The 27,493-nt window shown below is 44.6% G+C and overlaps 1 protein-coding gene across 2 annotated transcripts in view; it reads left to right on the top strand.

The window, feature by feature from the left end:
- The first annotated feature begins 6,559 nt into the window (after nucleotides 1–6,559).
- The window catches only part of Spin1 (spindlin 1), a 46,192-nt gene continuing 25,258 nt past the window's right edge, over nucleotides 6,560–27,493 (top strand). The window contains exon 1 of one of the 2 annotated variants that reach the window (XM_034509898.2): nucleotides 6,560–6,693. The gene's annotated coding sequence lies outside the window, so the exon portion shown is untranslated. Of the gene's footprint in view, nucleotides 6,694–7,061; nucleotides 7,212–27,493 lie in introns of those variants that run through there. The other variant, XM_034509899.2, reaches the window with a different exon arrangement.

Raw genomic sequence — 27,493 nt, 5'->3', positions numbered from 1 at the left:
CACAGTCTTTCAGGACTGGCTAGCTTTAAAACAATCAGCACAAAGGATCTGAAGGGAATGGGAAGGGCCTTAAATTCCGAGAATACAGCTGGCCTAAAACAAGTTTTACAAGGTGGGAGAGATTATGGAATATTGGCCCTCTCTAAATTCTCAGCCAGCAGGGGCAAGGGGCTCCATTTCCTTTCCATGTCTGTTTTTTATAATCCCTTATTTTCTATCTCACCTTGGCCCCCGTGGGATACGGCTGGGGATCGATTTGAAAATCTAAGGAATCCATCTACAGGTCCTAAACATTCTTTAGTAGACTCTTCATTGAACCCCATTAAGTATGCAGCTTTTTCCTCCTTTTGGAAGTGTGGATCCAGACCAACTGAGTGGCAAAGAATCAACTTTTCAACCCTTAGGATGATAGGCTAGTAAAGGGAGGGATGTCTGCATCTTTCTGGAATTGGGTGGAGATTTTCCTGGCATTCAGTGCATCTTCTCTCTCCATATAGTTCCTTTCTTGTTGTCATGGAAATTGTTGACTATTGTGGCTTTAAAGATATGTTGATTGCATACGTTAAAGTTAGAAGTAGTATGAGGTCACCCTGCCAGCCATCTTAGACCAAAACTAGTTTCAGCCAGCCTGCTTGAAGAGGGAGGGACTTCTGGCTCTAGTGCACCCTGTTCTCGGTGACATATAAGATCAGGGCTGGTTAGTGTTGTCAACTGACAGACTCTAGAGTCTTCTGAGGGATGGGTCTCTGAGCATGCCTGTGAAGGCATATCTTAATGAGGTGGGAAGATCTGTCTTCTGAGGATGATACCATTTCTTGGTTGGATCCTTAGACTTTATACATGGACAAAAGATGGTGAAGAACGACATAGATTCATTGCTTTTTATTCCGCGGATTGACTAGAAGCTTAAGTTCCTTCTAGTCTGATTTCCCCATCTGTATCACAAACTGTGAAACAAAATAAATCTTTCCTTGCTTTTGTTGGGGTATTTTATCACAGCAACAGAACAATAAAACATTTGTGCAGGAAATCCAGGGTGTCTTAATTAGGGTTTTATTGCTGTGAATAGACACCATGATCAAGATACCTCTTATAAAAGAAAACATGTACTTAGGGCTGGCTTACAGTTTCAGAGGTGCAGTCCATTATCACCATGGTGGGAAGCATGGCAGTGTCCAGGCAGCCATGATGCTGGAGGAGCAGAGAGTTCTACATCTTGATCTGAAGACAGCCAGGAGGAGACTACTCTTCTGCAGGCAGCCAGGAAGAGTATCTGTTTATCATTCAACAGAATTGAGCATAGGCTCTCAAAGCCCATCCCCCACAGTGATGAAATTCCTCCAACTAGGTCATACCTATTCCAACAAGGACACATTTGCTAATAGTGCCACTTTCTGTGGGCCAAGCATATTCAAACCACCACACAGGCTTAATCCCCTTCTCAGCAAAGCTTTGATCTGGATAGTGGGGACATCTTAGAGGACAGAAACAGATTACCTAGCATTATGAATAGGTTCTATCCCAACAGAATAAACAGGGTATGGTATTGTATGCCTGTAATCCCAACACTCTGCGGGCAGAGGCAGTAATATCAGAAGTTCAAGGTCCTCCTTGGTTACATAATGTGTTGGAGGCACAGCCCAAGTTTATGAGATTCTATGTCAGAGAAAGCAATCAAACAAGCAGTCTATGAATAAGACAAACATTTTATAACCAAGCACCATTCTGAATCAAAGTGGGTTTAGCATGCTTGGTCCTACCACATATCCAGATTGTTGGGGTTCACAGGGTGTGCAAATAATGAGGAATGGACCACTGAAGTCAGAAATAAACCAAAAGCAACTTTTCACCTGGGGTAGAAGAGGATGCTTCTAACTGGCTAGCTCATGGTCAGTCTCCGGAGCTGACAGGACCTTGAAAGGGAGGTGAGTAGTCTCCGTTGTTTGAAGCATACATCCAGGAGAGGGTGTTCAGGGGATAATAAAGAAGGAATTTGTAAATTGAGGGTTAATTCTCAAGCCCGGGGTGTGGTGGATAGCAGGATGTTGGCGGCAGCAATCTTATCTTAACCTTTAAGGGCCTAAGGGAGGCCAGGTGGTTTCACTGCAACTGACAATGCAGAGCTTGAGGATGTGCAGTAAGATGGGGGGTGGGAGGGCAGACCAATGCTGGAATTGCTCTGGGCTCTTCACAGACTATGCTTGTGACTAGAGAAAAGGATGTTATACAGAAAATACCTTTAGTGACTCAGAGCCTGCATTTGCCTTGTAGAACCTGGTGTGCTGAGGAGTCTGTACTCAGTGGAAGCTCAGCTGAGATTGGCCGAGTCATCTGTAAGCAGTGTACTCAGGTTGCATGTGTCCACACATCAAGCCAGGGTTCCGTTGACCATCTTGAGGCTGCTGCTATAGGTTAAACTTAAGTATCCTTAGTTTAGAGGTAGATGTAGAACAAGTCTAGCTTAATATGAGTATAGATTGTGGCGCTAAGAATTCTGCCTCTAGTACCTATGCAGTTCCAACAGAACTGCCTCTGTCTGTGTGAGACCAATGTCATATCAAGATCCTCTGGTGAGAGGGCTGACAAGCAGATCGGTAAAGCTAGTTGTTGGTGCCAGTGGTAGAACCAATAGCTTCACTTTAGGTCAACATTTTACTGTGAGAGTATTTGTCCATAGGCAACACAGCCTACAACTGCTGCCAGCATCCCAAACAGTCCGCTTAGCCTTAAGAGGCCCTCAGGACTGCAAAGGAGGATCCTTGACGTCATTGTAGAAAAAAAAAATGAAGAGCCAGGAGTAAGCAAAGCTAGAGTTTATTAGACTTTCAATATAACATTTAAACTCTTTATTTGTGTTGGTGTGAGTGGCAGTGTACGTGTGGTGGTCTGATGACAACCCTCAGAAGCTGGTTTTCTTTTCACCACGTGGGTCCCGATCACACTCAGTTGTCAAGCTTGGCTCCAAGCACCCTTACCCCTTGAGAAACTTCCCATCATTTAACAGCATGAAGAGACAGACCAAGCTTCCAACAAACCTTTGGGCAACACTTAACTACAACACCAACCCAGAGCTTGGGTCAAGTTACTCGTGCGTTTGGCACATATACTGGATTTTGAACACTTTGGCTATGCTGAATACTTATACAATTACAAGGACTAATTTGATAAAGACACAAAGGTACGTTTCAAACATTGTATTAATACCAGTGGGGTAGATACCCTACAGTCTAATTTAGGGCTAACCTCCCCTCATGCCTTTGATAGCTATCTCTTTTATTTCTGTATCACAAGTGTATTCCTCCTTGAGCAGGAAAACGCCAAGGAGTCCAGGAACACGGAGACAAAGCATCTCAAGAGTCTTAGCATCGCCTGAGACTTTTCATGTTTGCATTTGTATTTAACCAGTGTCTCAGTCAGGGTTTCTATTGCTATGATGAGACATCATGACCAAAGCAACTTGGGGAGGAAAGGGGTTATATGGCTTACACTTCCACATTGTAGTCTATCAGGAACTCAAGCAGGGTAGGAACCTGGAAGCAGGAGCTGATGCAGAGGCCATGGAGGGGTGCTGCTTATTGGCTTGCTCACCCTGTTTTCTTATAGAACCCAGGACCACCAGCCAAGGCAGGAACCCACAAAGGGCTGGACCCTTTCCCATCAGTCACTAATTAAGGAAATGCTCTATAGGTATGTTTAGAACTTGATCCTTATGAAGGCATTTTCTTGTGATTCCCTCTCAGATGACTTTAGCTTGTGTCAAGCTGACATAGAACTAGCCAGCACAGTCAGCTTGTGGTGGGAAGAAAATTACATGTAGGCCCTCTGGCTAAGGATACTAAGTGTTCATAAAATAACTTTGAACCTATTTGTGTAATGTCACATTACAAGAATTTTCAGTTATTCAGAGAAGCTGGAAAGGCCTGAAGGGACAACTAACAGACCTATCACTTGGATCCACGAGCTGTTACATTTGCTGCTTTAGCTCCACAGAAATGGCTTTGAAGCCAGCAGACAGTGGATAAAGCACTTGCTACCAAGTCCGAAGAACTTTTTGTTTTTCTGTTTTGTTTTTAAAGACAGTGTCTCTATGTTGCTCAGACTGACCTCAAACTCAGAAATCTACCTGCTTTCATGCATATAGCATGCACCATCATTGCCCAGCAACGCCCACTTTGGTTTGGATGTGCTGGTATGTGCTTGTTATCCCAGCTCTTAGGAGGGAGGCAGGTGGATGATAAAGTTTTTCAAGGTTGTCTTTGGCTATATAAAAGTTCTGACCAGCCTGGGCTATATGAGAACTTGTCCTAAAAACAAAACCCAACCAACCAACTCTGTACCTAAATCCAATGTAGGCACTCTTAGCTCTAGAATGTGGCCCATGTATTTGTGACAGGTTGCTGGAGACCATCAGCAGAGGCAAGTTTAAACCAGGGGTTGGGAAGAGGTGGGGGAGAAGGAAAGGCTTGAAGGGTCTGATGGATCAGTAGGGTCTGCAAGTGGCCTCAGGTGGGTAGAAGCCAAGGATGACACCAAATGCTATACAGTGCACAGGGCAGTCATCCTAAAACCCTGTCATATGCCAGGCAGTGGGGAGGCTTACACAGGAAGACCTTAAATGACAGGCCTGTCTGGGCTTACCTGTCACATTCTAGGCCAGCTAGACAGTGAGACCCTGTTTCAAGCAAAACAACCCAACACTCCCTTCCGCGAGTTAGCATGTTCCAAATGTCATCTAAGTGCTGGGCAGATGTGAAGGATATTTTTGGGTGTCAACTTGACCACATCAGAAATTAAATCCCCAAAACGGCTGGGGCTCACCAATGATTGCTTTCTGCTCAATTAAACAGTTTGATTTGAATCTTTGAGGTAAAAAGATATACCTTTAATCCAGACCTTTTGAGGTGACAAGAGAGGCCTTTCCGGTGGATCTTTTGAGGTAGTAAGATATACTTTTAATCTGGGGCACACTTACTGGCAGCTTATTTCAAGGACATGGAATAAGGAAGCTTCTGCTCTTTGCCTGCTTATTCTGTCTCACTAGCAAGTCCATCCCTTCACTGGCATTATAGCCTGCTTGAGATGCCAGCGTATACTGAAGACCACCGGAGCCGGTCAGCTTTGGTAGACAGGCATTGTTGTACTAACTGGACCCCAGTGAGGTATTCTAATACATACCCTTTCCATATGTATATATTCATTCTGTAAGTTCTTTTCCTCTAGAGAACAGAAAAACCCAGGCGTATCACCAAGGAAACCGAAGTGTTCCATACTGTCACTCGAGTCTCCTTCCCAACACACCCTTCCTTGTTCCTGGCAACCTCTACTATCAAACATTAAACACAACAACAAAAGCTAATCACCTCTCAATGCACTCCAGGCTGGCTGCGTCTTTACTGAAATTAGCCCTCCCTTCGGTCTGTGACTATTTTGCTCCTGCCAGGAATGTCATCTGAGACAAGCATTTTAATTTGAGCAGGCACATATCAATCTTATATTAAAAAAAAAAAAAAAAAAAGGTGCCAGTGAAATCCCAAAGAGCACAGTGAGCTAACAACCGTGCTGCAGGTTTGGAATGTGCAAAGGGCTTTCCAATAACGTTCCGTAATTCGACCTGGCAACACTCTGGCAAGAGGCTTATTACAATGCGGCAGTGCTACAGCACTCGAGGAACCAGGTCGGTGACCGCCTGGATCCAGACACTGGGCTAGAGGAGGGAAGGAGACAAGAGCGCGCCAGGCTCGATGCAGACCCAGACGAACCTTCAGGTCCCACATTTGACTTCCCCTCAAACCAAACCATCCCGGACGTTTTCTCTCTCTCCTTGCCCACAGTCAAACAGATCCTCAAAAGGCACTTTAACTGGAACCAGAGTCGCACGGATTAGCGTGCGATCGTGGGAAGTCCTGGCTTGCAGCCTCGAGAAGAGCCCGGGGTGAGTTCTAGAGCAGCGGCTGCAGCTAGGCCAGAGCCGGATGTTTGCAGCAGGTACTCTCAGCAGGTGTTCACAGGAGGCCCTGAGCCTTGCAAGCTGAGCCTAGTTCCTCGGCCTCTGCGCAGTGCGGCGTGCAGCAAGGCGGTATGTCTTCAAGGGAGCACAGAGTGCCTATCCATATTTTTAAAGGGCTCGCGTCCTGCAGCCCAGAGCTGCAGCTCCGCAGAGTCGAGAGCGCACCTGCGCTGCGCAAGGTCATGTGACCTAGCCTCATGCATCTCCGCAGCTAGCAGGCCCGGAGACAGCAGACGTGAGGTTCCAGGACAAAGAGGCAGGATAGTTCCTGAAAGCCGTCATCCCGTGCAAGAGTAAACGCCTACGCCCGCCTCTCTTCCGTTCCTCCCCCTGACCCTGTTCCGCTTCTAAGAGAGCCCGGGTCTGCGCCGGCCCGCGGCTCCCCAGCGTATACCTGGCAGCTACGGCGGCGCGCCCCACCCTCCAGGTGAGCTGCGTCAGGCTCCGCCCTCGCCGCAAGGCTCCGCCTCCCACCCGCGCCTGCGCAGTACGTCCGGCGCCGGGCGCCGGGGCGGCGCGGCCGTTGCAGTTCGGCGGGCGCAGTGCGCGTGCGCCGTGGCGGCCGGGGGGCGGGCGGCGGCCGCGGCGAGGAGCGGGGGTGGGGAGGCGCCGTCTGGCTCGGGCTGGGCCGGCGGGGAGCACGAGCGAGCCCCGGCGGCCCCGTGGGCAGCCTCGGTGGCCGACAGGTGAGACGCGCGTGGGGCCGGGTGCAGGACTGGGAGGGGAAAGCGAGTGGGCCTCGCGGCGCCGGGACCCAGGTGAGCACAGCCCACGGGGCCCTGGGCGCATTGTCCGCGGGCGGCGCCCCTCAGCGCCCCCTGCCGGCCGGGTTCGGTGGGGCCGGGGCGCGGCGGGCTGGGGCCGGGGCTTGCGCGAGTTCCTTTGTTCGTCGCCCCCGCCCGGTCCCCGCCGCCCCCGCCAACATGGCGCTCGCGGGGTCCCTGCCCCAGCCCCGCGGCCGCTTCCCGCGCGCTTTGTTCCGTGCCGGGCGGGGGGCGGGGGCGGGGACATTGCGTAACCGGGCGGGGGAGGGGCGTGGCGGGACCCCCGCGGCGGGTCACTCTGGTGACGCCCTGCCTGGGGGGCTCGGGGCGCGGGCCTGCGTGACCTTGGGTTTGCCTCCGGGAATGCGCCGGATAGATGTGCGGTGCGGATACTGCGCAGCGCCGGGGGTCGCGGTCCCTGGCGGCTTCCTGCACGGATGGTGCGTTCTGGGCCTTTCCGGGGAGTAGGGGGTGTCGGGTTGAGAAATGGCTTCAATCATCCACGTCGTTGCATGCGCATCTCAAAGTTTGTTTACGCAATTGTTTTTATATTGATTTGGTTTCGGTGATCTGCGAATTGGGTTTCGGGTTTTGTAAGGATTTTTCGGTGTGTGTGTGTGTGTGCAGTCTTACTTCTGGTTTAAAGGCTTGTTTATTTATCGTGTACGTTCAAAAGCTATACAAGATACGTTTAAGTGTTGTAAAGGGTTTCGGTGTAACTAGCGAGGAAGATGGTATCCGTATCGAAATGCGAATGCCTCACTAACTTTCCTTGGAATTTTCTGGAAGAAGCTGCAGCCTGAAAGGATTGATGGAGAGTAATTGCCTTCTGCATAGCTTTTGTTAGGCAGTGAAAATGAAACCGGATCTTAAACGTTTTTTACCTATACATTCTGAGCACACTTCTGAGGTGATGAAATTTTGGAAAGATAGAAGAGACGAGGTGCATCTTTAGCCTTCCTTTTCACCCCTTCAGCATTAATGGGCGAACAGGATTTACAGGATGTCCGTTATCGGATTTGATAATTGTGTATTAAGGTTTCCTGCTATGTTTATAAAGACGTGTAGTGTTTCTTCCAATAAGTAAAACAGAATTAGCTTAAAATCCTACTGAAATGCCTAAGAAATGGATCAAGCAAAAGGACTTTCAGTCTAAATTAATTTGAGGTCTCCTGTCCCTAGACTGGCTTTTAACCCAGTATCCTTCTTTCAACCTGGACTACAAGCCTACCGGTGAGGGGCCATCTTTTTATACTTAGGATTTTTGAGTGTATGTGTATGGATGTTTTGTCTGTGTACCACGTGTGTGTGTGTGCCTGGTGCCTAAGGAGTCCAGAAGAGGGCTCTGAACTCCTGGGACTGCAGTCAGGCAGATGTGAGTGCTGGGAATCAAACATGGGTCCTTTGGAAGAACCGCCATTGCTGCTCCTAACTGCTGTGCTGTGCTTAAGGTTTTTTAAAAATAGATTTTTCACTCTGGAATTTCTCTAGTCAAGTCCACTTTTATTGTTAAAGGAGATGTTCTGAGACTTTCTGGGCTAGCTGAGGTCTGATGCTGCTTGTCTCTTACATAGGATAGTGTGATGTTGCTATCCTGCATTCCACATCCAGTTTTTGCACCTGCTCACCCCTCATCAGGCCTAGTAACAGGACTGTAACCCTAACTGTTGGGGAGAGTTGGAAGTTTAAGGCCAGTTTGGATAATTTAAGATCCTGTTAAGTTAAGGTTTACTGATTTAAGTCAGTAGTAGAGCAGTTCGCCCGCACATGCTGGACTCCAACAAAGTGGCTACCATGTAAACATTCCTTAAATAGAGTAGGTTTTAGGGATTGAAGGCATTCTTTCATGTTGTTGATGCACCCCCACCACATAACCCCAATCTGGGGATAGAGGCAGGGCTGGCTTTTTAGGTAGTGTCTTTAATTGCCAGCTCCAGAGCAGACTGCACAGTATGATCGGGAAGCCCTGTGGCCGAGGCTCTGCCATTCTCTGTCATTCTGAGGTGCCCTGTTCTTTTCTCCTTAGGATCACAATTCACATTTTCATTTTGGGAGCTCTGAAAAATACTGCTGTAGTTGAGCTTGGAACTTCCTTTTATGGGGTAGAAGAAGGCTGAAAACAAAGGATGAAAGGGATTGGTGGACTGAAAGCTACTTCCCTTGCAAAGTGGAAACCGGGAGAACGCAATAGAAAAACAGCTAGTTCCATATCCGTTCACTTTAGGATGGGGTTTGCCAAGAATCAAAACGCCTCACTGAGGGACAGTTGTTGTCTTGTGGATTGAAATGGCCTGCTGGGGAAACCAGGTTGTTGACTTTGATTTTTCTGAAGGTCAGATAACAACTTAGTTTCAGTTTGGGCAGCTTCAGTAGGAGTGACTCTGTTTTGATCTCTGGGAGTCTGGTGCAAGACTGAACTTGAAGACCATGGCTTCTGGACTTTTGATTTGACTGTGTCCTTATGCTGTGTCTCAGGTAGTAGTCCTCCCTTTAGAGTGATGATGGGGATGTGATTTGTGTGTGCCTCTTGTTTTGTGGGTGGTCCAAAATCCAAAATTGCACCCTTACCATTTGTAAGAGTCTCCTAGAAAAGCTTCTTTGTAGAGCTGGCCTTTGGGGTGGTTAACATGGTAAACCTGGACTGGCTGTATTGTTAGTTATTTGCAGCATTTTTTCTACGGTGTTAGAAATCACGTTAAGGGAACCAGCCATGGCATTCACCTGTAATCCCAGTACTAAGGGGTGGAGGCAGGTGGATGAAAGGTTCAGGCACACAGACCTATCATTGTGGAGTATATGGATGTTGGAAATGCTATCTGCATGCTCATTTCATTAGTAGAACCTCAGTTTGATAGAGGATATTTAAAAACAAGGATTTGCAGTTAAATGTCTATTCTTTCTCTCTTCCTAAATGAGAGGCTGCTTTTTTTTTTTCTTTTTCTTTTTTTTTTTTTTTTCTAGCTGCTTTGGTGTGAAAAACGTTGTTCAGGACCTTGCCCTCTGGTTGGAACTCACCTCTGTGCAGTACTGGGCACACACCTGGAGGGGAGACTTTAAAGCCTTCAGCCCCTGAGCTGCAACCTGGGAGGAAGCATATCTTTCTGCAGGCTACAGTGACTTGTAGAGTTCTTCCTTGTAGTTCCAAAACAACAGCTGGACAAGTCAGTGTTGATCCCTTCCCCTTCCTTCCCAGCTCAGCCACAGTTACTCGTGTCTGTTTTGTCTGTGTCATAAAGTAAACAGCTTGCTTGGAAGTAACTTCGTATTGAATCTAGTTTAAGTTGTTTTTACTGGGTACCTAATTAAAATAGTCCTGAGTCAAAGCTGGAGAGGTTGTTCAGCTGTTATGAGCAAGTGCTGCTCTTGCAGAGGACTCTTAACTGGTTCCTTGCGCCCATATGATAGCTCACAGATTTGTAGTTCCAGTTTTAGGAACTCCGTTGCCCTCTTCTGGCCTCCATAGGCATTGCTTGCACATGTTGCACATATACATACATACATACATACAGGCAAGACATCCATGAATGTTAGATAAAAATAGATCTTTAAAAAAATAGTATGGTCCTTTCTATGAGTCTTGTAGGACTACGGTACATAATAAGAAGTTTGCCTTTACAATTTAATAGTTTATAGGCAAGTTATAGTTATGCTTACAGTGATTTATGTGCCCAAGAATATCTGAGAAGAGGAAGATTTGCAGTAGGAAAGAAAAGAAGTTCAAATGGTGGGTGGGGCAGTAGGAATGGAGTTGACATTGGTAGTAGTTAGTAGTCTTCAGGAGAGGAAGTTATCCTTCCATTCACACTTTGAATTCCAGCTGAAACTTAGTGGAAGTTACCTTTACTCCAGGAGGCCTAAGTACCTTATCAGGAACAGGCCAAAGTTCACTATAGTTCATTCTTGGCACACAGTAACTCCAGTGGACACTGAGATGTGTTAACACTTGTAGTTTCATGTGTCTGATACTTTTATGAGAACAAATTTGGGTCAGAGTTTGAATACTTTTTTTTTTTTCCCCAGATAGGGTTTCTCTGTGTAGCCCTGGCTGTCCTGGAACTCACTCTGTAGACCAGGCTGGCCTCAAACTCAGAAATCCACCTGCCTCTGCCTCCCAAGTGCTGGGATTAAAGGCGTGCACCACCACCGCCCGGCTTGAATACCATATTTTACATGAGTGTAGTTGGTATTTGTAGTAAAAATGTAGTCGGTATTATTTGAGACAATGTCTCATTGTGAGGGGGACAGTGGACCATGCCAGAAAACTTTAGGTAAGGTGGAGACAGCCTGAGACCCCAGCACTCAGGTACCACCTGAGACGGTAGGTGCCTCCCTGCAAGATTCCTGACCTAGAACACGAGATCACACTCCCCGTGTAGGTCATGTTTCCCAAAACTGATTTCTCCATGCTTATGAGGTACATAGGGATGAGCCCTGAGGGTTTAGCCAATAAGCCTCCCTTCTTGGACGTTCCTCCCTGCAAAATTTCTGGTCTACTCTGAGAAGTTGGTATTCATCCATTTTCCACGATGAACAGTCAATTAACAGTATGGGTAAATATGGACTGTCTCCTCCATCAAAACCGCCTTGGGGAGAAGGCCTGAGAAGGCCTATAGGGCATCACTAAGTCTCCTGTGGAAAACCTCTCTGTGCTCCCAGACAACCGCCTACCTTCACTGATGAGCTAATCGGAAGTGCCCTGGTTTGTTGTCGACCTCAGCCCAAAAGCCCCCAACAGTCGCAGCCCATGGATCCCCAATCCTTCATTCCTGACTTTGCAGCACCCCAGGGGTCAGGGAACCCCAACTTTGGCCTCCACCACCTCAGACTGCCTTCTCCTACCCCAAGTGGTGTCTTAACGCTCCCCTAAAGCCCAGCACCAGATGACTGAGATACAGGGAGACCAGGCAGTCAAGCACTCCCTGCATTTTGCCTCCCTGGCCACAGTGTGTCCCACACCCCAGCAGTGGGGCAGAACATGGACCCACAGCTGTGTAGCCCTTGATAATCTGGGACTGGCTCTGTAGACCAGCTTGTCCTTGAACTCACAGAGATCTGCCAGCTTCTGCCTCCCAAGTGCTAGGGCTAAAGGAACAAGCCTCCACATGTTGCCAGCTGCTTATTTTTTAGGACAGGAAACCATATTAACATAGAACCAGGACTAGACTTCTGTTCTAGAGCAGTGTGAAAGGTGGGTGGACCTCTTAGAGAAGTGATGAAGTTAGCTGAGGCTAGGAAGTTGGTCTGGACTCGCCAGCATGTTCATGCCATGTTGAAGTAGGTCTATTCAGTGTGGGCATTAGTCACATTTTGCCAGAGTAAGTGAAAAAAACAAAGGTTGTTCTTTTTCTAAGTACTGAGGATCAGGCTTTGTGCTGAACAAGGCCTTGAGACTACTAAGAATTTAAACAAAATACTTTGATGTTTTTTAAAGGTAGTTTTTTTTTTTTTTTTAAGATTTATTCATTTTACATGCATGAATTCTCTTACCTGCATGTACACCTGCATGCCAGAAGAGGGCATCAGACCCCATTATAATTGTGAGCCACCATGTTGTTGAGAATTGAACTCAGGACCTCTGGAAGAGCAGCCGGTGCTCTTAACCACTGAGCTCTCTCTCCAGGTGCCCCCTCCAGTCAGGCTCTCTTGTAGTCTAGGCTGGACTCAAAACTTGTGATCCCAGTGCTGAGTGTTGGGATTCCAGGTTTACACTCCCACATCTGTAGGGTTTTGTTTTGTTTTGCCTGTAGTCATTTCATTGTAAAATTCAGGCATTATGTTTTATGTTGGGTTTGTCAGTCTTATTGTATACTGATATTGCTACAACTAGCTTGAATTGGCTCCTGACACAGATGGTAGGGAAATATTCTTTTTCCTACTTGTGATGGTTTCTGGGAATTGTCATCATGACAGAATCTACAATCACCTGGGAAAAAGGCTCTGAGTTTTGTGCAGGATTATCTTAATGAAGTTACTTGCTGTGGGGAGACCCACCCACTGTGGCTGGCATGGGTCCCTGACTGAGATCTTGCACTGTGGAAATGAAGAAAGGGAACAGAGAGCAGATGCATTCATCTCTGTTTCCTGAGTGTGGGTCACAGGGCCTTGCGACCAGACCAGCAGCTTCGGTCTCCTGCTACCTTGATTTGCATTTGTTTCCTTGAACTCTGAGCCAGAATAAACCTTTCTCCCTCAAGTTGCTTTTGTCAGGGTATTTTATCACAGCAGCAGAAAAGAAGCCATGATATTATGCAGCAGTCTTTTTTTTCTGTGTGTGTGTGTTTGTTTTACTTAGTGTTCCTCTGGATTATTGCAGACTCATGAGATTTTTTTTTTTGTATCCAGTGTTTTAATCACACAGTCACTCCTTTTCTTCAGCTTGTTCCAATTTGAGAGCATAGTAAGCCTTTACTTGACATGCTGTGTTAATGTTAGACATGTGGGGGTTTTGCTTCATACTGTGAGATCTAGGGTTCAAGTTTTAGTTTTCTGCCAAATGCTTATGTTGTTTTAGTCCTGTGGTTGGGAGTGGAGTTTAGGGTCACCAGCTCTGTTATGTCCTTGCAACTGCTACTGTTCTGCTTCCATTGAACTGACTTGGGACACACACACACACACACACACATTTTGATGCTGTGTGGAATCAAGGTTAGTACTTTAAGGTTTCACATTGAATTCAGCTTTTTTTCTTTGATGTTGAAATGTGTAGTCTTAGCAGCATTAATGCAATTGCATTCCCCCCATATTGCATACATAGTCGTTTGAAAAGAAAATTAGTCAGTAGAGCAGCTGTAGGTTATTTGACTTCATTCTTTATGTGTTGCGGGAAATATTAAAAAATGCAGTTCATGATACGCCCTGGTGGGCTGGCCAGGCACTGGCTGGCATGCCAGCCTGTTCTCATCTCGTGGAAACTTTCTGAATTAGAGCTCTACCCAACTTGCTAAGTTCCCACTGGAGGGTGACTATGATGCCAATTCCACGATTCAAAGTTCCCATGGCTTTTTGGGATACACTTCTTGCAAACCCATGCTTTGCCGCCATACCTTTCTCTCTGGAACCCATTTGAGCCGCAGGGTGAAGGAAAACACCAAACTTAGTTCACAATCAAAGGTAGTAACTCAATCACTGGGGGCGACAACTAGAATCCAATCTTGTAAGCCATAATAAATCTAAATTCTCCAGCGGGAACCAGGGGTCACTAGTAGCCTCATCTTGTCCTTCTACTTTCCCGACCAAAAGCTTGTATCTCTCTCCTGCCTCTTCTCTTCCTTTCTCTGACCCAGAAGTCCTGCCTACTAGCCCAGTGATTGGTTTCTTTATTCATTAGAAGGGTCACATGAAGTCCTGAGTAGTGATTCTCAGGCAGCCCCTCCTGGGGAAGCTGAATTAGCATCAAAACATAGCCTCAGGGTGATATTCTGAACCAGAAAGCCATCTAAAAAATATTAGCTTGGTAAGATGGCTCAGTAGTGTAAAAGCATTTGTTCAGACCATCTGAGCTCCATCCTTAGGTCTCACAGTAGAAGGAAAAATCAACTTCCACATGTCCAATGTCATGGGAACACACACATACATACATACATACATACATACATACATACATCACACGCAAACAATAAAAGCTCCCTTGAAAAAAGTTTCAGTTGGGTATAAATTTGGTTTATTTGCATTAAATCCTTTCTTAGTCTTTTTGGGTTCATAGTGTTTGTAATGTTTGACTTTTTGAGATAGGATCTTAGGACCCTCTTGGCTCAGCTCCTTAAGTTTTGGGATTGTAGACCCAGCCATTGCTTAATTTTCTTAGTGTGTTTTCAGTTGTTTTTTTTTTCCCCCATGTCACATATTCCTGTGAACATTAACGTAATTCAGAAATCAGTAATTCAGGGACAGTTTTTAGAAGTCGTTGTTGTGTCATCTGTCCTGCCTGCCCCAGTAATATGTTTCTGTTCCTTCTTTGGTGTTTGAGTTTTGAAAATAGAAACACACGTATTTTAATTTCCTCTTTTGCTCCATGAGCTGCTTGATGTCCACAGTCCTGGGGACCCATGGTGAAGTCATGTAGAAAGGCTCACAGTGGCTCTTCACTGTGACTTAACTTTCGAAGTTTGAGGTTCAACAGTAAAATTAGCATGAGTCTAGTTTTTAAAAGAAAAGAAAATACATTAAAGATTTTTTAAAATTTATTTTCATTTCTATATAGAATGTATTTGTGTTGTAGTGTATGTATGTCATGTGTTTGTGGTTCCTGATGGAAGCCAGAAGAGGCCATCACATCCTCTGAAGTTCCAGCAGCTGTGAGCTACCCTATGGAGGTTCTGGGAACTGAATTTGGACCCTCTGTAAGAGCAGCATAGCTCTTAGGCACTGAACCATCTCTGCAGTCCTGGAAGGTTCACTCTTAACTATAGAGCCTGACAACTTTGGCATACTTGCTTTTTGCTGTTTTGTTTTTCCCTTTAAGTCTAAAATTTCCACCTTTTTTTGCTAAAGGAAGTATGCTGTGACTTTTCTTTGGCGTATCCAAACTGACAACGCTACTGTATCTGTACTCTTACTAAATAAAGATTGGAACTGAGCCTGCAGGTTCTGCAGCAGTGTGATCTGAGAGCCCCCGTGCCTACCAAGTGATTCATGTGTGGGTAGTTAGTGGACTGCATAGGGAGGTGGGCAGAAGGATAATTACTGTTCTGGGCAGCAAAGGGCAGGATTTCATAAGCTACTCAGAGCAGTGTGGCGTTTACACTGCGTGTTTTCAGCCTCAGTTTGCACTAGTCGTTGAAGCTGCCTGGGGGAAGCCTGTGTACCTTTCCTTCTGCCTTCTTAGGGGAAGTTCAGGGTCTTGGTATTTGTTGCTTTTCTCTTTAAAATTCGGCATCTTCCTTCGATGTTTTCCTCGAGCCTCCCTTTGCTGTTGACAGTGAATTGGGGTGATGCTACTGAGCCCAGTCCCTGCTACAGCCACCAGCAGTTTCTGCAGTTCTTGGCTTCACTAGGGTACACACTCCTAGTTCTTTTCAAAAGTAGTGTGTGTGTGTGTGGGGGGGGGGGCTGGAGAGATGGCTCAGTGGTTAAGAGCAGTGGCTGTTCTTCCAGAGGTCCTGAGTTCAATTCCCAGCAACCACATGGTGGTTCACAACCATCTATAGTGAGATCTGATCCCCTCTTCTGGTGTGTCTAAAGACAGCAACAGTGTAATCATATACATAAAATAAATAAGTCTTTAAAAAAAAAGTAGTGAGTGGTACTTTGCTTAATAAATTGACTAGTTTTCTCAAAAAGGTTGAGCTCTATAAAAGCAGAGATTGTTTTAGTTTTGCCCTAATTACTTTCCTTATTCACTCTTTAGGTTCTGAGTACGATGGCCAGAGTTAAATGATGGGAACTCAAGGTTGTAAGTGTATCTGGACATCTTAGTCCGCTGTACAGATAGATATTCACCATGAGGTGATGGTTGAGTAAACAATCACAGTTTTTAGTCTCTTATTTTCTGTGTTGGTGACTGACTCTGAGGGTCTTCAAAACAATCACCAACCTGTACCTACACTTAGTTTATGAGGTGGAGAAGCTAGAGGGTGCCTGGGTCAGAAATCCGTGCATTGTCCTGAGCCATGGTGCTGCTTCTGCACACTCCTGTTCCTGTGCGAGGCCGCCTCATGGCCAATCCAAGCCAGAAAGACTGGGAAGGAGATGTGGGAGTGCAGTGCAGCTCGGGTAAGGTTAAAACACTACAGATTATAGTGATGGGCTCAGGGTAGAAAGACCTAACCCAGGTGTTGTTTCAGTGGCTAATGGTGGCAGTGCAACCGAAGTACTGATGGATGTTATACAGTTTTCCCTGAAATGTAAAGATAGATTCCTGAGATGTATTCATCCCAGATAAGAAAGGGCACCAGCAGACCAAACAAAGGATTTTGTGAACCAGTGAGTTCATTTGAGTTACTTTACCAGAGCTTGAGTTACTTCTGCTATTCTTCTACTAAGAAACTCCAACCTGGTCAGCTGTTTACTGTTTTCTGGTTGTTGGAAGAGAAGGGTATCTCCTGAGTTCTGTGACCAGCTCTCTAGGAGAAAATATTACTGGCCCCATTTTGGATCTCCTCCTGAGAGCTTCACATGGGTCTTCAGCCTCTCTGCTTCATGACTAGTTGTGAAGTATAACCCTGAAGAGCACTACAGTGGATGAGGATATTGACTGGACAGCACTGGAAACCTAAAAGTCAGATCCAGTGGTGTATGGTCAGAATCAACTGAGCTGGAGACCTTGGGACTGTTGTGCCAGTGGGACTGGTCTCTCTGGTCCATCCACAGGGACCTACCTCTGCTCCCTCCTCTGGCTAGACATGTAATGGAGTGACTTATCAGAAGATTGTACAGTCTTACCACTGTGCAAACAAAAATCTGAGAGAAGTATAGGAGTATTATGGACAGAACATAAACCGACGAAAGATCCATACAGGTTTGTGTATTATACAGTGATTCACGGATACCCCAAGGCCAAGTTTTTGTACATCTCAGATGTAGAGCTAATACACTGATGATAGCATTCATTTCTTTAACAGATTCTTACTATGTAGCTCAGGCTGGTGTGGACCTTGTTGTGTAGTTCAGATTAGCATCAAATTAGCAGTCCTCCTACCTCAGCTTCTGAAATGCTAGAATTACAGTCCTATGCTATATTTTACATTCTCTGTTCTGTATACTGTGTCAAGTGACTAGTTTGGTTTCTGGTTACTTTGAGACTAAGTTAGGAAGTGTTCAAATGGGGTTTGGGGAATTACCAGTAACAAGAGGAAGAAAAGCTAGAAGACATGAAACGGAGTTAAAAACAAGAGTAAAACTCAGTGGTGGCTGGTGAAGCCCCAGGGCTCTTAGTGGGAAAGGCATTATTGTGGCCTTTCAAGTAGACTGTACAGGGATGGGACTTGGAGCACAATTTTGGGGCAGGATAGAAAAGGAGAGACTAATGTAAAGCACGGTATTTATCCCTGCACGCCTTTCAGTCCGGACGAGTCACTTATGGGAGAAGAGGACCTTGCCTTATTGAGTAAGCTCAATTATATCAATTATTGAGTAAGCTCTTTCCTTGTGTGTGGCAGATAAGGTACCAGATACACTGAAAGTTAGGAGGTCAGAATGCTCTCCCCAGTGTCCCAGTGTGGCCATCCATGTTCTTACCGAAAGGCACCTTTTTTTTTTTTTTTTTCCTTAGTGGGAAGTCTCATTTTCTCTTTCTCTATAAATACTAACTCAGTATTACTTCATTTTGGATTTATCTGGCTTCTGAAAAATTCTTAATTGTAGTGGTGATAAGATGAATTAGTTAAACTTGAAATATTTTGACCAGTTGCTCTATGCAAAAATCAGTCTACAAACTTCAAATGAATGGAGATCTCCAGACTGTAGAATAGAACCTTCAGTGTATAGCTGTCCACTCTCTCCCTCACTGGAGAACTTCAGTGAGAATCAGTTTCATCTTATTCTTTCTTGGATTTTTTTGATACATGGTCTGGTGTAGCCCAGGCTGACCTTAATCCCTGACCTTCCTGCCTTTACTTTCAGACTGACTGCTTCCACCCTTTGAATATCATTTTCTCAAACCAATTCTTGGGTTGAGTTTTTAGGTTCTTTATTCCGTTTTGATAACTGGTGTGTCTTAGTTAAGGATTTACTGCTGTGAACAGACACCATGGCCAAAGCAACTCTTAAAAGGACATTTAATTGAGGCTGGTTTACAGCTTCAGAGGTTCAGTCCATTATCACCAAGGCAGGAGCATGGCAGCATCCAGGCAGGCATGGTACAGGAGGTGCTAAGCCTTCGACATCTTCATCTGAAGGCTGCTAGCAGAATACTGGCTTCCAGGCAGCTAGGATAAGGGTCTTGAAGCCTACACTCACAGTGACACACCTACTCAACCAAACAAGGCCACACCTACTCCAACAGGGCCACACCTTTTAATAGTGCCACTCCCTTCACTGAACATATACAAACTATCACAAGGTGGTACTTTAAGTATTTATTATTAAAGAGAGTGAACTAAAGGTTAAGGAATCTTTCCGTCATCTAAACTGACAGCCCTTCCCCCTCTCCCACAAAGATGTGAGAAAAGTAGCTAGTAGATACCCATTAGTTGTGAAGAACATCTGTTCTAGAAGTTTGACTCCTTATAGAGAGTCATAGAACTGAATATGGGGGTTGTTAATAGGTTTCTGAGTGTATTGTGACCAAAATATTCAGAGGGAAACAGTGAATGAATCTGAGACATTTGACAGTACTTGCCTGTGTTGTCTGTTACAGCTTCACTGTGTGTCGCCTTGTACTGTACTTCTGCACTTGGGGCTGAGCCATACCCTTGTGTCCAAAGGCTACCTTTCCTCAGATTAGAGCTGCTGCAGGTTAGGAGTCACAGTGTTTTCACTGTATATGCAAACATCTCTGCCCTTCAGAAAACAAAGACATTATTTTCCTATTGTCACTTCTTAGCTTGTCAGTATCAAATCAGTGTAGCTTTGGGTTATATTGTATTAGTGTTTGACTTTTAAAGTTGCTGTTTGAGTGATTTTACTAAAAAAAAGTCAAGTAAATTTTGATTTAGAATTAGGACAGAATTTCAAACATTTCTGTAATGGCCCAATTCTTTGTACTGTTCTTTTCTGTGATGGTGCATTCTTAGCAACGATGATCATAGAATCAGAAATACCTGCCAACTGTGAAAACATGGTGACCTTCTTCATCTTGCAGTCTCAAATATTTTAGCTAAGATTTAATTTTAATTCTTTGTGTAAAAAGTGCATTTTTATTAGTGTGAAAGTTTGTTTTCACTTTTAATAATAGTCTACCAAATGATTGTTCTGAAGTAAATTTCTTTGTGACTCTTCAATAACTGATTTGTGTACTATCATATTTTTATCCTCAGGGTTATGTAAATTTCTTCTGCAAAAGTTGACGAAGCCCTGAAACACACCTCAGCTTCTCTGCTCTTTGCGTCACTGTGGTTTGTTAATTCACTAAGTAGCCACAGAGAAAGTATAGTCTTTTATGATTATAGCTTTGTGTCAGAAAAGGATACAAAGGACCAGTCAGAGGAGGTCCTCGGAGTGAGGTTGTGAGGGCATCCTCCTGTGGAGTCAGGTCAGATGAGTACTGGCACAGCCATACACCAGCATACTGAGTGCTCTCAATCAGCAGAGCTCACATGAGTGTGTGTGTGTGTGTCTACAGACTACTGATGGTTCATGTGTCATCTTGATGGGTTGAATAATTGGTATCTCCTTTCTCTAGATGTCTGACTGCTGTCTGGGGCTCAAAGCTGCAGCCTCCAATCCCTTGGTTGGTCTTTCTGTGTGGCTAGCCCCCTTCCCAATCATATTATTAGTGTTAATTGGCTGGGAGCTCACCTTGACTCTTGAGACAGTCTCATCTTTGGAAATTTCAGGATATAGAGGAACCTTTTGAGGATCTACATAAAGGCTGCGAGCTTTGGTGTGCCATCGATAATTCTCCAGGGTAGCTGAGGACCCTACCTGAGTTGCACTGTGGTCGTTGGTGCTTGAGTGCCTAGTGCCTTTGGCACAGGGCTAGTCTTTGCTGGAGTAGCAGGTCAGTAGCTGCCACAATTGGTGGGTTTTAGGTGTTTTGAGGTCTACAGCATGTGCAGAGAAGGTTGGTAAGATCTGTGGCTTCTTTTGAAAGTCAGCTGCACTGTGTTGTGTTTTCCTGGGGAAAGGGTGCTGTATTTCAGAAGGAAGGTTAAAAGAAAATTGAGTGTAGCGGTTTCTATCATCTGGATTTGTGGTCGTTGGTAAAATTTGGTATCTGTGGGTTTAGACCAAGGGATGATTTTGCTTAAATTGTTAAGAATGTTTTGGGCTTTGAAGAACTTAGATACTACTTAAAAGTTTATGACAGCCAAGTTTTTCATCAACTTGAAGTAACTGAGCCCTCTTTCTCCCTTTTTTATTTTTTGGTGGTGCTATGTATGAAAGCCAGGGTTTTTCACATGCAAATGATCTATCTTGGAGGTACTGCATCCCTTGATTCCTTACAGTACTTTGATGTACAGAGGCCTTTATTTAGGCTTAGATAGCGTATGTTAAAGTTTTACTTGGGATTTCTAGTAAGTGTTACTTTATTCCCAAGAAGGTTCTGTGTTAAAGTTTTACTTGGGATTTCTAGTAAGTGTTACTTTATTCCCAAGAAGGTTCTGAATTGCAATTCTCAGATTACAGAATCTAAAGCCATTGACCCATTGACCCCTTTGTTCTTGACTTCTATTCTTCAAAGTGGGCTCTCACCACACCTGATTTAGGTGACTTTGTCTCAAAGTCACCTTTTATGGTGGGAGGTTTCAAGAATGTTGGGAAAACTGAAATGAGCAGGTAAATACCTGTATATGGCTCCCTCCAGATTCCGTTTGGGCACATGTCACAATGTACATTTGGAGGTCAGAGGAAGAGTTTGGAGTTGGTTCTCTGCTTCCATCCTTAGGTTGGTTCTGGGGATCCAGCTTGTCAGCTTGTCAGGCTTGTGCAGCATACGCCTTTACCCACTGAACCATTTTGTAGGCTCCATTAAAAAATATATTAGAAATAATGGGATTAAGATGTAGTTCACTTGCTAGAGTGCATACATAGCATGCATGAGGCCCTGGCCTCCTTCCTTCTTTCTCATTATAAAACCGAATGTGCTGGTACACATCTGTGTTTTTAGCACTGGGATATGGAGGCAGGAGGATCAGAGGTTCAAATGCATCCTGGGCTATGTGAGAAACTGTCTCAAAAAAAAAATCTTACAGTAAATTGTATACTTTAAAACATAGTATCTGTGCTGCAGAAACCAATTCTAAACTCAGCTTTCACCACTGGATTGTTTCTTCTTCATGCTTGTAAGTGCTTTTACACCGAGCCATCTTGCTGGCCTCTTTACTGAATTTTCCCTTTTCTAGTTTATTAGCCTATACTAATTATACACAGTGGTGCTTCATTATGACACTTTTATTCCCAATTATGAGGTATTGATCATGTTCATCCCTGTGACCTCTTCTCATCTCTCCTGCTCATCCTTTCCCAACAAGCTCTTTGTCGACTTTTCATGTCATTTATTTATATCCTAAAGGAGTGTGGATGGAGGGTCATTCACTGGAGCATGGGCAACTGACTAATGGCTACGTCACTGCAGAACACCCCCTCTCCAACATTAACTGATGCTCAGATTCCTTAAGCCATAAAGGCCTCCTGAGCCCCTCTCCCTCATGGTGTAACTGATTGGCCCAGTCTTGTGCAGATTTTAGGCAGACAGCTGCTAAGATTCAAGAGTGAAACAGCCATGTTATGTCTAGAAGTGTTGTGTAGCATGCCTCCTCTTCCAGCTTTCACCATGTCCCATCTCTCTCCTGTCGCAGTTCCTTGAGCTGCAGAGGGAGCAATAAAGATGCCTTATTTAAAGCTGGGGCAGTGCACACCTTCAGTCCCAGCACTCGGGGAGGCAGAGGCAGTGGAGCTCTGAGTTATCCAGCCTGGTCTACAGAGCCCAGGACCTCCAGGGCTACACAGAAATCCTGTCTGGGAAAAAGAAAGAAAAGAAAGAAAAGAAAAGAAAAGAAAAGAAAAGAAAGAAAGAAAAGGTGTGCTTTTTAGGGTGAGCATTGGCACGCTTATTCCCAGCACTTTGATGGTTATGGTCTCTGAGGTAACTAGTCCACTTCAACAAGCAACTGACCAGAGCTGACATCATCACTGTTAGAAGACATTAAGTTATCACCAGGCTTTGCAATTGGGGGGGGGTTTGTTTTGTTTTGCTTTTTTTTTTTTTTTTTTTTTTTTTTTTGGTTTCTCTGTGTAGCCCTGGCTGTCCTGGAACTCACTCTGTAGACCAGGCTGGCTTTGAACTCAGAAATCCGCCTGCCTCTGCCTCCCAAGTGCTGGGATTAAAGGCGTGGGCCACCACTGCCCTGCCAGGCTTTGCAATTTTAAACAGTAACAGCAGGTGGTTCCTACTAGTGTCTGTGTTGGTTTTGTTTTTAAGGTAGGGTCTGTATCCTTGACTGGCCTGGCACTCTGCACAGGGAGGAGTTGAAATTACTATCCATGTGATCCAAGTGGATAGGTTCTTTCTCCATCAAGATTTCGTTGACTATAGGTTTACCTTCCATCATCAGATACTGAAAGTTGTCTTAGATTGCAGGTGTCATGGAACTTTTAAGACAAACATGTTATTCTTTGTAAATGGGTACCATGCCTAAGAAAATGACTCATCACTTAGTAGATCTCAATTCAGATTTAAGCTAGATTAATGTGTTTGATAATGTATATTCCTCCCACAATGCTAAAAAAAAGGTTATTTTTCTGTCATCGAATGTGGGCTTTTTCTACAAACCTACAAGTTCTCGTGGACACTGACTGTTGGTTGTTGGTTTTACAGTTTTAGTTAGTTCTGACACTGTCAACATGGAGGTGTATCAAATCCTGGAGACACAAATGCTTCACACCAAGTTGTGAGTCTAGGTTGGCAACTTTGTTTCTAACCCATAGGCTGTACCTTATTAAGTTGAACGGTTTGTTAGAATAGCTTGGGCCTCAGAAAAGGTGTGTATTTGCTGTTTTTTTGGTTTATTACAAAGGCTTCCTGGGATACCTACCTCTGGTCTCATCTACATGGAAACTCTAAAATGATAGCTGGGTTTTGTCTTGGCAGGATTGTGTACACTGTTGGCCATTCATTGGTGGCTGAGTTTGCAGCCCCTTTTCCCTCTCTGGAGGTTTGGGTTACAGGTTGAAAGTTCTAAACTTCTCATCCTGGCAGTTACCGTTGACCAGTCTTTTGGTTGTTAGTTCTCCTGTGTACATATTATTCACAAGAGGACCTGGTGTTAAGATTTTGCTTCAGCAGTTACCAGATTTCTTCTTATGAAACAGTGTTGGTGATAGCAGCTGGCTTTAGACTCTGGTCGGCCTGATACTTGAGATCTTCCTGCCCTACCCTCTTGAGTGCTCAGATTATAGGTGGCACAAAGCATCATGCTTGATATCTGAGAAATTGAAATACCCATTTCTCTTCTTTTTTTTTTTTTTTTTTTTTTTTTTTTTTTTTTTGGTTTTTCGAGACAGGGTTTCTCTGTAGCCCTGGCTGTCCTGGAACTTACTCTGTAGACCATGCTGGCCTTGAACTCAGAAATCCACCTGCCTCTGCCTCCCAAGTGCTGGGATTAAAAGTGTGTGCCACCACTGCCCGGCAAAATAACCCATTTCTTAACCTCCTTGGTACAACATCACTGATTTAGCTGTGCCCACCTCACCCACAGTATCACTATAGTTCAGGCTTGCCCTGAGGGCTTTTTCCTGCCTCAGCACATTCAGTGCTGGGTCACAGGCAGTCTCTAACATGCCTGCTTATGTGTGTGTTTGTTTACAGTAGAGCATTTATTTCAGCAAGGTCTGTGACCTTGATCAGGTTATTGTATTCTGCTGGCCTTTTCAGTTTCCAGGGTGATGCAAGCATGGTTTCTGCAGCATGCTGCGTGGAAGACATGAAAGAGCCTGTGGAAAGCACATATAGCCAGTTGTGTTTGCCATGCTGTGCCCACTCAGTGCAGTGCATTTTTATAAGTTACTTCAGCATCTTATAAATAAATGGTCTTTGGGATTATTATTGAAGGATAATCTTGTTTGGAAATTAACCTCCTGAGAGATAAATTAAAGATCAGTAGCCAGCCTGGGTAATTAGCTTCAGTCAACAAAGATAGACTTCAGGAAGAGATAGAACCTCCCCCAACTCTGTATTACTATGAAAAGTTTTAAGTGTTGGTAAATATTAATTTTTCATATTTACTGTACCCTTGTGCATGTTTTGAGTCTCAAGTCATCAAGAGTCATCTGAGTACTTCCTATGATTTCCTGAGTGTGCTTTCACCATAGCCAGGGGTCTGGCTCTGGTTGCATGTATAGGGAAAGAGAGAGTTAGTAGAACTTAAGAACCTTTCCGTTGTCTGTCCCCATTTCTTACCTTTTATTGTTGTTAAATATATGTGTGTGTGTGTGTGTGTGTGTGTGTGTGTGTGTGTGTGTGTGTGTGTGTGTGTGTTTTTCTTTCCTATATGTATTTTCACCATACCCGGAGGAGCCGTAAGAGGGTGTCAGATACCCTGGAACTGGAGTTACAGATGGCTGTGAACTATTTGTGATGTGGGTGCTGTGAATTTAACCCAGGAAGAGCAGGGTGCTGTTGATCACTGACCCATCTCCAGTCCCCTGATCCTTTTTAGTGACTTGCCAGTAAACTCCACTTGCTGACTTTCCTGTAGCACTAGGGTCGGAGAGGAGACCAGCAGGATAGTGTCTGCTATCCTAGAAAGGACCACGTTTGTTTACTTTTTTCCTTACTAAACTAACTACATAATAAAATAACTTAAAGTATGATTTGTGTCTCTAGAAAACTTGAATGAATTAAATTCAGTCAAAAGAGCAGTTCTATTTTCAGAATGCTATTCTTTATCCGATTTTCCAAGACACCCTGTGACATCTCTTGAGATGTGAACTGGGCTCAGCAGCTCCACCCAGTGTCTTGGGGAGGAGACTGCATCTCAGGATGATTTTAAACAGGAGTTGGGATGAGCCTAAACTGTATTTACTGATTGTCACTCAGGACGATAGAAGGAACGTTGCATTGTTACCGATAGGAAACACAACTCTTACCTCAAAGGGAACATGTTAATTCTTGTGGCTGGCCGATGAAAAAAGATTCAGACTATTCTGATTGCCATGTTTTAATGTGGAAACAGTTTCACGGAATTTTTATGGTTTGGGAGTGAAAAAGTCATAAGGTAAGACATTTCAAGTATATTGATGGAAATATCAGATAGGCAAGCTATAGCAAAGATGGGTAATCTGTTACAAGTTTCAGATACTATATGAAGACATTCTGTACCTTCCAAAGAGGAAGTCAGGTCAGACACTTAGGTGGACAGTGAATGGTCTGTAAAGGGACTAAAGCTAGGCCACGACGGAGCTCGGCATTTTGGCTCCTTCCACCATCATGAAGTTAATCAGTCAGCAGTAGGTGTGGCTTTCTTCTAGGAACTTTGCTGCACGTGACTTTGTTCCAAAGGTCCCTTTGTAGAGCTGGGGAGATAGATGTAAAACAGACATACATAGCATGAGTATCTAATGCCAGCCGGCCTGTGGAAAGGTAGGGCTAGGAGAATCCCTGGCAGATCATGGGGTCAGACACAGCTGAAGAAAGACACACAGACAGGGCAGGGTGAAGACTGGTAGACATCCCAGGCTGCCCTCAGATTTCTGTACCCCTGTACTGCATGCTCATGAATGATGTGTATATATGCACGTATGACAACAGAAAACAGATGACCCATGTTTGCAGGTCCTCAGTTTCTCTTAAAGGTTTGTTAAATCCAACTTCAAAATAGCAACAGAAAATGTTGCCATGATAGCTGAAACCTAGTGAGAAGGACACACACTTCAGAGCATTAGTAACCTAGAACTTCTAGGGCATTGATATTTATACAAGTTAAAAGTTTTTCTTAATTTTTAGAAGTAGTTTTATAAATAAATGCAGAGAAGAGAAGTGGAGTTATGGCTACTTCATTATTATTGAGTTTAAGGCTTAGTTTTAGCTAGGTGTGGTGGTGCACATTAAGTTTAAAGTTTAGTTTTAGGTGTGGTGGTGCACATCTTCAATCCCAGCCCTTTGGAGGCAGAGGCTGGTGTTTCTGAGTTTGAAGCCAGCAAGGGCTGGTTATACAGTGAGACCGCATCAAACAAAGAAGATTTGCTTTTGTTTTATGTGTCATATAGTGCTTTGCCTTCCTGTGTATGTACCATGTGTCTCCCTGGTCCCAAGGTCAGAAGAGAGTGTCAGAATCCCTTAGAATTGTAGCTCCTGCATTGTAGCCTCCGAATTGGTGCTGGAACTAAGCCTGGCTCTTCTGCCATCTTTCCAGCCCCAGGAGTTGGCTTTTAAAGTTCCAATACACTGCGTCATGTTTATCATATGCTGCGGATGCTCTAGTGATGAAATTCATGTAGAGGAAGGTTAGAATTGGCTGAACCAATGACAGGGCTGAGCCTGGAGGGCTCAGTGTTAGAGTAGCAAGGGGCTCTGCATGACTGTCACTTGGGGTGATGGGAAGTCCTTTGTAGTGCAAGAGTCAAGCCTGTGTGCTGGGTTGTGACTAGCAGCAGTGCTGAATGCTGCTCAGGTTCCAAGAGAATTGAGCATGACATAAGAGCTTGCATGTTTTGCTTTCATGTTAGTGTTTTATCTGTAAGCACCCATGAAAGGGAGCTGGGCCAGGGCCAGGAAAGTTGGGGGAAACTTAGGGACAGATGGTGACAGCCATGGGGTAGTGGTGGTGCACAGAACTCAGAAATTGTTTATTTAGCAGTTACAAGTAACATACAAGACTGACCACAGGAGCATTTGGAAAAATGTCTGATTGGGAAATGTATATCTGGAAATGTTTTACTCCCTGGGACCAGATATGATGTAAATTGCACTGCTTTCGTGAAACAATTTAGCATCTGCATGAGTAGGAACAGTTCTTTGGGAGTTCTCTTGGGTTTAGTGGATCTTTATGAGAGGTTAGGAGCAGAAAGGGAAAAACAAAGTTATGTTGTCTTTTTCCCAAGTCCTGGTCTGCCAGATGCATCTCCCCTCCCTGAGTGACCTGTACCATGATCACCTCTCCCAGGAAAAAAAAAAAAAAAAGGT

The sequence above is a fragment of the Arvicanthis niloticus genome, chromosome 8, assembly GCF_011762505.2.
Source record: "Arvicanthis niloticus isolate mArvNil1 chromosome 8, mArvNil1.pat.X, whole genome shotgun sequence".
Taxonomy (NCBI): Eukaryota; Metazoa; Chordata; class Mammalia; order Rodentia; family Muridae; genus Arvicanthis; species Arvicanthis niloticus.
The sequence above is the reverse complement of the archived record's forward strand: the minus strand, read 5'-3'. Positions and strand labels throughout refer to the sequence as shown.